Source organism: Grammomys surdaster, unplaced genomic scaffold (genome assembly GCF_004785775.1).
Source record: "Grammomys surdaster isolate TR1022 unplaced genomic scaffold, NIH_TR_1.0 137, whole genome shotgun sequence".
In the NCBI taxonomy this organism is placed as follows: Eukaryota; Metazoa; Chordata; class Mammalia; order Rodentia; family Muridae; genus Grammomys; species Grammomys surdaster.
Window position 1 is genome coordinate 3202634 of NW_021604595.1, and position 9640 is coordinate 3212273.

At 45.5% G+C, this 9640-nt stretch overlaps 1 long non-coding RNA gene across 1 annotated transcript; it reads right to left on the bottom strand.

The window, feature by feature from the left end:
• Positions 1–308: 308 nt before the first annotated feature.
• Positions 309–6502, bottom strand: LOC114617644. The gene is made up of 2 exons (XR_003710826.1): positions 6442–6502; positions 309–1508 (listed from the first exon to the last, which is right to left on the bottom strand). It is a non-coding gene; the product is annotated as an uncharacterized LOC114617644 (long non-coding RNA).
• Positions 6503–9640: the final 3138 nt, after the last annotated feature.

The window sequence follows — 9640 nt, forward strand, 5'->3', positions numbered from 1 at the left end:
AGCTTTGTGAGAGTATCAACCTTTCGCTTTGCATCCTTGTCTTGATTCTTGGTGCCTGCTGCTGTGGATTTCTTCTAGAAAATTGTACAAACATACTACATCTCACACACACACACACACACACACACACATACACACACACACAGAGTCATTGTACAAATATCGCATATGTACATTTGACTCGGGTGTGGTGGTATACACCTGCAATTCTAACATTCAGGAAGCTGAGGCCGGAGAATTATAAGGTTTGCGTCCAGCCTGAACTACATTCTGAGTGAGCATCTCAAAAATAACAACAAAACGAGGCAGGGTGATGCACATCTTTAATCTTAGCACTCAATAGAGAGCGGCAGGTGGAACTCTCTGAGTTCAAAGCCAATCTGGTCTACACAGCAAGTTCCAGGCTGGCTATGATTCCGTAATGAGACATTGTCAAAACCAAAACCAAAACCCAAGCCCCCAAACCCCAACAAACTACAAACAGCATAAAGTTAAAAAACAAACAGGCATTAAGTTAGAAGCCTCCAAAACCACAACATAAATAAATATAAATTCTTAATCTCTGCTCCATTTTGAGGATCACCAGCCTCTTGAAGAAAGGCTGGAAAACCTAGCCCAGCATCCGGGTTCTAGCACTGTCGTTGACTCCGTCTCACCCTTCTGCTCCTGCCCGCCTTTTCTTCCACATCATGATCTCTCTCGTCTTTATGCACAACCATGCCCTTCTACAATGTCTTCCGGGTCCCCATCTTGCTGAATGGCTCCTATTCATGCCAGGTCAGTGGTGACCTAGCTCAGCTTTCTTGGAGGGATGGAGGTTGGGTTCTGGTTGAAAGTCTTACCAGCTCCTGTGGTCTCATCTCCCTGGGGCGGCTGCCTTTAGGGCCATCTTCCACGGCTGTACTTTCTGTTTGCATAGCTACATTCCTACTCCCAGGCAAGAATTTTTGTTTTGCTTATGATTGTCACCCTAGTAGCCATCATAGGAATTGGGTCTTTAGCACTCACGACACATTCAGCTGAGTCTGATGGATGCGTGGGGATGCTTCACGGACTCTGTGTGTAAAAGGGCTCTAAACATTTTCAACATGCAGTTAAGAATGTACTAAAGAGTTACAATGGGGGCTGGTGAGATGGCTCAGTGGTTAAGAGCACTGGCTGTTCTTCCAGAGGTCCTGAGTTCAATCCCAGCAACCGCATGGTGGCTCATGACCATCTATTCCCTCTCCTGATGGACCACAACACAACCAATTAGGAGGCAGAGCTGAAAAAATGGTACCTGTGCATCGTCACCTAGAGTTTCTTGCCATGACCCATTTTAGTAACATCAGAAGCTGAGATTAGCATTTACGTCTGTACTTCGAGTTACTGTAACAAACTAGCCCAGGCTGAACAATTAATAAAAGTTAGGGATTTCTTCCTCACGGTCATGGCGGCTGGGAAGTTGAGGGTTGTGTGGGTCCCACGGTTGTTGAGTCTTACTTGCATATCATTCTATGGGAAGAGACCTGGAGGTAAGGAGAAGAAGAGGAGGAGGCAAAGTGTGAGAAAGAAGAAGAGGGAAAGAGAGAAGAGATGATACAAGAGAAGGGGTAAAAGGGATGCAGGAATGAGGAGAGGGAGGGAGGGAGGGAGGGAGGGAGGGAGGGAGAGAGAGAGAGAGAGAGAGAGACCAAGGACATGGCCCAGCAGGGAAAGGAGCTTGACCACAAGCCTCATGACCAGGGTTTGGTCCTTGGAGCCCACAGGATAGAAGGATACAATCTCTCTTAGACACGTGTGTACACACACACACACACACACACACACACATGCGCGCGCGCACACACACGCACGCACTTTAGATTTTTTTTTTTTTTGTGGTAAGTATTTCTTTTTGGTCATTGCCCTCACTCATAATCACAATTTGAAGGAGAAAAAAAAAAGACTTAACTAAAAATAGCTAAAGGAATGTTTACAAGATGTATTCCATCTCCGTGGGTAGATGGCTGAGGGTTGAGACAAGTGCCCCGGATTCCTGCAGGGGCATCTAGAGAACAGACATTCGGGCATTCCTTTTGCTCACACACTGTGCTTTTTGTGGTACTAATTTGGTGGGGTATCTGGAGCTGAGCTGGGACACTGGTGGACAGCAGGAACTGCAGCAAGCCGCAGGGCCTTGTGGGAGCTGTGGGCAAGCACAGACCAGTACAGGTTCATCTGTCTACACAGCATCCTCATTAGAGACCCAGTGGGGTGCTTGTCTCGCGCAACCTTTGCTTTAGCTTGTTGGAGGAAATTAATCCAGAGTGCACCAACAGAAGAATATCGACTGGTTAATTCTGTGGAGTGAAGATTTAAGATGGACACGTTCCTTTGCATGACAAAGGTTTTTGTTTCTCCAAGACAAAAATAAGATTCACATAAATAATACTCAGATTATGAACAAATGGCAACTGCTCGGTTATCTGCAAGAGAGTTCAGCAAGCCTTCTTTTTTTTTTTAATTAATTGAGCAACTAGTTAATAAGAGTGTTAACATGTAAAGCATGTTTGAAATTAGAGGGCTGAGAACATGGCTCAGGGAGTAAACCCCATGTACATGGGGGCCTAAGTTTGCTCCTTAACACCTATGAAAGAAGGTGAGGTGACACATGCCTGTAATCCCGGCCTAGGGGAGGTGGAAGTCGAAGGATCACTGGGCTTGACAGCCACCCAGCCTCGGTGATTTGGTGAGCTCCAGGTTCAGTGATGGACCCTGTCTTAAAAAATAGGGTAGAGGGGGATTGAGGAAGCCAGCTGTTGCCATCTTCTGCAGCCCCTCCCCCAAGCATGTACACATCCCATACACATATAATATTTGTGGCAGTTTGAATAAGAATGTCCCTCATAGGCTCATTTGCATGCTTGGTCATCAAGGTATATGACGTTACTTGACAGTGATTAGGAGGGGTGGCCTTGTTGGGGGAAGTGTGTCACTGGGGTTGGCTTTAGGATTTCAAAATCCCAAGCCAGTCTCAGTGTCTCTCTCTTCCTGTTGCCCGTGGATCCGGATGTAGAATTCTTAGCTACTGCTCCAGCTCCACATCTGTTGAGTGCCACCATAAGGTTACCAGACCAAACCTCTGAGACTGTAAGCAAGCCCCTATGAAATGATTTCTTTTATGTGAGTTGTCATGGTCATGGTGTCTCCTCACAGCCGTAGAACGCTGGCAAAGACGATGCTAAATAAACTAGGACCAGGGGTATAGCTCAATAGTACAGTGTTTGCCTAGCGTGTACAAGGTCATGGTTTCAATCCTTGGCATAATCATGATGATAAAGTAGAAAAAAGGGGAGGAACAGGAGGAGGAGAAACAGGAGGAGGGGGAGGAAGAAGAAGAAAGAAGGGAGAAAGAGAGAGGAGAGAAGCAGGGGAATGGAGTTGATGGAACTGGCCTGCAATAACTAGAATGACCAAGTTTTTCACAAGGACTGGAAAAGGTAAGTGGGGAAGATGAGTAGGAATCCAGAAGAGAGGCATTCTGGGAGAGAAATGAGACTTGAAGGCTCCACCAGGAGAATCCAAGCAGGAAACAAGGAGGAGGGCTGTTGGGATGGACATGAGAATGAGAAGAAGGAAGTCCTATAACCCTTGTTTCATCCCGGAAGTGCTGCCAGATCCTCAACCCTGTGCCTTGTGTGGAACTTACTGACTGTTGATGCCCTTAAGATGTCAGCGGGACCACCCACTCCTGTACCCGAGGGAGCAACTTTCTATGAGACCATGTGTCCACAAACACTTAGAACACAGGGACAGCCGTGATGAATTTCTAACCTGCAACCCAGCACTGGGAAGGGCAGCACCTCTGAGGTGGCTGGACAAGGCTTCCTGGGACACTGGGGTGTGACAAAAGGAGCCTTTATTCAGAGAGCCTTGTGTGAGAAGTCCTATAAGATGAGCCCACAGTAAGAACCAGAATCAACCCAGAGCTGGAGATGGGTGGCAGAGGGGAGTCTGAGTTGCTGTGTCTGTGTTCCCCCAGGAAGCTGCACAATGCTCTTCTAGGGCGTTTGAATCTACCGGAAGCATGAAAGCCCTCAGGCTCTTTGAGCTCAGAATTTAGCCATTCTCTGTATAGCCCATGACAGGTTTCCCAGTTAACGCTGATCAATATGGCAATTGACTCTGCCCTTTGCTTATTCATTTGTTCATAGACACCTGAGCTGCTGTAATGTTGTAATAAGAAGCTTGAATATTCAAATATCTCTGAGAGCCTGACTTAGTCCCTGTAATGCTTATCCCCTCTCTCCCTCCCTCCTTCCCTGCTTGCCTGCCTCCCTTCTTTCTTTCTTTCCTTCTTCCTCTTCTCTCTTTTCTTCCTTTTTTCTCCCTTCCTCCTTCCTTCCCTCCTTCCCTCCCTCCCTCCCTCCCTCCCTCCCTCCTTCCTTCCTTCCTTCCTTCCTTCCTTCCTTCCTTCCTTCCTTTCTTTCTCTTTCCTTGCTACTCTGCTTTCGTGCTTTGCCTCTTTTGCCTGTCTAGTTGGTTCTGGATCCCTGATATTAACCCAAGGACTTACACATGCTTTTGCACCCTGTTCCTAAGGCACACTCAGCCCCCATACTTTTATCAACATGAAGTCCTTCAGCCTGTGATGGCTTGTCTTACGGCTTCTAGACTTGGCAGTGGTGTGAATGGAATACATTCAGTAGAAAGTGTACTTTGAATTTTGACCTTTTACCAAGCTATTGATGTATAAAATACAACACTGTTTTGCAACACTGGGCAGCAACAGGAATTAGCAACTGTCAGAGAGCTCTGTGATCAAGAGGGACAACCAATACTCTAGCGTGTACTGTGTAACTAAGCCTGGATCCTGGGTAGGTTAAGTGCATTAAATTGAATGTAGTTTTGACTTACTGTGGGTTTAGCTGGGCATGATGGTGCATGCCTGTAATCCCAGCACTTTGGAGGTAGAGGCAGGAAGATCTGGAGTTCAAGGTTATCCCCTGATACTCAGTGAATTGGAAGCCTGCCTGGGCTATAGGAGATCCTATCTCAGAACAAACAAACCCAACAGTAGTTAGAATTTTACCTTATCATAAGAAGGGAAGAATCTATGGACTTTCTGGATCAAATGATAGGTACATTTTTAGTTTTCTAGAATTCAGTATTTGAGACAGAGTGCTGTTTCCATAGTGGCTGTACCATCTCTCCTGTCTGCCAACAGTGTAGTGTTTCAGTTTCTCCACCTCTTCCCGGGACTTGTTATTCTCGGGGAGGGGAGCGCTGTTTGTTTTGATTTTTATAGTAGCAATGTTAAGTTGTGTGAGAAGCTCTTTGTTGCATTTCTTATTTGCTTTTGAGTTAGTAAACGGTTATTGAAGGGATTTCACATGAGATGCCTGCCCTGTCCATCAAGGTCACTGAAGGTCAAGTTTTCTCAAAGTAACCTTTTCTCAAAGAAACCATGATGCCTAACCTAGCTGTGCTAACTGCACAGAGATCTTTGGTGTCAATTTCTTTAACAATTTACTTTCAGAACTGTCTTAGGATCTCTCTACCTCTCACATGCCGATGCCCCACATGAGTTCAAATCATACACATCCGCTTTTCACTCAGGAACGCTGTGGATTTGTGTGTAGGATGCGCCAATGTCAGAAGAAGGAAGAGAAAGAGGCATCCGTGGGGGCGGGAAGGAGGAGAAAGAAGAGGAGGAGGAGGAGGAGGAGGAGGAGGAGGAAGAGGAGAAAAATTAGTCTTTCACAGTTGACTGTCACATAGTTTCCCACAGGCGCAAGAAACAGTCCCATGAGCAAGCAAAACCACAAATCACTGTATGAGGCATTTCTATGCAGCTGCTGGAGAAATCCTATCAAGACAGACCTCAATCTTTGTTGTTTTTGAGTTAAGCAGTTAGTCCCCGCCAATTCCCTTCCCTGTCAGTCGGCTTGCCCACCCCACTTCCACTGAATTCTCCAACACGGCCTTTCTACAAGTCGGGACACGTGGGAGTCCAAGCTGGTAAAAGTAAGGAATGACTAAAACCCTTCCTCCCCTAATGCATTCCTTTTAAACAGTGATTTTTACATTTTTTATTGACTTACTCATTTGTGTGTGTGTGTGTGTGTGTGTGTGTGTGTGTGTGCAACTGGAAGCAGTTGGTTTTCTTCTTCTACTGTGTGGCTCTGGGTGATCAACATAGGTCCTCATTCAGGCTTGGCTGCAACACCTTCACCTGCTAAGCACCCCTCCCCAGCCCACTCCTACCCCGACTCCCTTCCCATTTGTGTCAGGGAGGTTGAACTCGAATTTGGTGTCTTTACTAATCTCTGTGACCAGCTGTAACCATAAGACAAGACCTCAGGAGAAGGCCTTTTCCCTTGTCCCCTTGAAATCGAAAGTGACATCCAGGTCCTCACAGGAGTGACAGCTGGCCTGGTCGGAATATTGGTTTTGGCATCTGTAAGGATTCATACTTACCGAGCACCCCATTTTTATAGTTTGGCCGTTAAGATCCAAGTCTCTAGTTGATAAGATAAGGAATTCCAAGCAAGGCGGTTCAGGGCGGAGGAGGAAGTTGATACATTACAGCCCGTCCCGTTCCTGTTTGGTGAAGTCCCTCCGCCCTCTGAACTTGCCTTTACAGACTTCCCTTCACCAAGCATGCCCTTGGCAAGCACTCATTCTTCTTTGAAAGCTTTCTGTGTTGAATAAGAGGCCTTTGATTTTTTTGGTTTTTCCTTTTTTAACTTGCTGTAGCTAAGAGCCCCGGGGCCCCTGGTTACTATTTCTATGGCATTTGGATTACACACACAAGCAAACAGTTGAGTTGAGTTCATCATAACCTTTTAATAACAACTTCCATCTGCATTTCTCTTTAGAGTGTAGAAGATGTTTGCACACATAACTGTTCATGGGGCCCACATATATACAACACTGTGATCAATAAAGCAGAAGTTAGTCCTGTTTTACAGAGGAGTCGAGCTTTAGAGAGATCAAAGGCTGGCCCTCGGCCACACAGGAACACACAGGACTCAAGCCTAGACCTTTGATTCTTAATCTGTACCAAGGAGGATCCTGTTTTGTATTGATGATTGTGGAATTATAAAAACACATGGAAAAGAAGGTTAGTAAGGTATTCCTGTGTATAATGTTTGCAAAAGATTCGAAAAGTGTGGAAGAAAATACAATCAATCAAATGAAAGTCACTAAACTTGTGACATCCAAGGCTCAGGAAATAATCTTACAGAAACTGTGGGGAAAGAATATGATAGATTGCTGAAATTCGTTTATCTAGTCTTTGACAGTAATCTCCAGGAAGAGTTAAACAAGAAATGAATGAATAATTGGATGGAGTTACCTAGAATTCTACATAAGTTCTCCTAAGAATGAGAGCTCAGATATTTAACTGGAGTCCCTACAGCAGTGGTTCCCAACCTGGGGGCTTATGACCCCTTTGGAGGTCACAGGGGTCACCTGAGACCATCAGAAAACACAGATATTTACATCATGAGTCATGATGGTAGCAAAGTTACAGTTAGGAAGTAGCAAAGAAAATGTGATTTTATGGTTGGAGGAGTCACCACAGCATGTGGAACTGTATTAAAGGGTCACGGTGTTAGGAAGGGTGAGAACCACTGGTCTACAGGGAGAGAGGATGGAGGTAATAAAAGATTGGCTCCTGTAAGGAGGAGAGCTCAGGCCTCTAATCCCAGCATGCTGGAGGCTGAGGGAGGAGAATCACAAGTTCAGAGCTAGCCTGGGGTACAAAATAAGACCCTGTGGCCAAAAAAAGAAAAAAAAACCCACTCCCCAAAAAACTACACAATTTTTTTTAAAGAATTATTGGTTATTTTATTTAAAACCTCACAAATTAAGGGAGGGGAGACACATATGTGTATGGGGAGAAAGTCTGGGTTTGCAGCCCCTCCCTGGGTCCCTGCCTCAGAATCACGTGTTTAGTAACAGAGCCAACATTGTCCAAGCAACCTCAGCCTGGAGATTACCATCACTCATCTGTATTTTGATGTATCTGTTGATATTAATCACCTTCATCAATTGATGTGAGACTCTCAAGGTGCTCTAGGGGCTCACTGGGTCACCCCAGAGACTCTGGAAACATCCTTAGGTTTTATAACCGAATGAACACACGGGGGCCTCCTGGCTAAGCAGAAGTTTATGGAGGAGAAGGAGCCGAGCTGTACTGTCCCTTCCCCAGCTAGCTGAAAGTCTGACTTCAGGTTTGGAAGAGCAGCCCTCAGTGATCTAGCCTTCAGACCAGAGGGGAGTACAAACAGCAAGACAGAGGCACTGAGGAGAAGCTTGTAGGGGAACATTTGCTGATCTCACCAAGGTGGCTTTTGTTAGCAAAATGGCATTTGTATGTCCATGTAAGTAGGGGGAGTTACGACGATCCAGGTCCTAACTCAGTCTTTGGTAAGGGAAACTATAAAACTCTCAATGGACTCACAGTTTAAATGTTCAAAGGATATCTGCAGAGAATCTCACACAAAATAAGGAATAAATATGATTTGGTATTTCAGACAGTTCTTCTGTACAAGGAATAATCAATCCCACCCGGTAGCTGGCATCTGGAGTGTGCATTTTCACATTTCCAATTTTGTCCAAAGTAAGGCGGACAGCGTTTTGTGAGTGCTAATGTGGTCTGGTAGATCAATGGTGGTGCTCTGCTCCATGGCCTTGACTTGATTTCTCCGGGGTCTCAGTGTTAATTACTGCTGAGGGGTGCTGAACAGAATTCATGATTCTCCAAGAAGTTCTGTGAGTTTTTGGCTTCACACTTGATTACGCTCTGTGGCGAGACACATGCACGGCAATGAATGTTATGTCTTAAATAAGTGACTGTAGGCTTAGAGTTTTCAAAACCCACTTTAATAAGGATTCTCAAATGTGTCGCCCTGCCCCCTTCTAGCTCACTGTCCAAAGGTAGGGGAGAAAAGACGGTAAATAGGACAAGGGGATGTAGACCTGTTTAGAAGAAGTTCTTTGGGGGAAATTCCAAACCCCGTTTGTCAGGATACCAGCAGTCCAGTTCAGTAGTGTCAGGATACCAAACACGAATAAGCAGGTTGTTTGAAGGACCATGGGCACTTTGCCATTAGTAAGTGGCTACACCAGTTAGAAACCACCTCTCCGTTATCTCTTAACTTTGTATAATTCCTTAGGGAGAGATGGGTCCCATGATCCCTCCCTCTTCTGTGACCTGGTATTGATGGGCTCAGTCTTGTATAGATCTTGGTCAGGTAATCACAGCTACTGTGAGTTCAAGAGTGTCGCACCCACACCATGCCTGCAAGTCAGCATTCCATAGGCCTCCCCAGCTTCCCCTACTCATTGTTTGTTAACCACCCTTCTTCTGGGATGTTTCCTGGGCCTTAGAGGGGGTGATGCAGCTGTCCTACTTTTGGTTGAGCATTTATTTATTCTCAGTACTTTGACCAGTTACGAGTCTTTGCAGTGGCCATTGCAAAAAGACGTTTCTCTGGTCAAAGATGACAGTAGCTCTGAGCTATGGGCATAAACATACTTATTTAGAAGGCCATTTTATGGATACGTCATGTTCATTTAGCAAAGCAACAGCAGTTTTTTCTGCACTAAGACCTGTCAGGTCCCCAGCCACAGGCTCTACCTGGTTTACAGCTCCAGATGTGAATGCCTT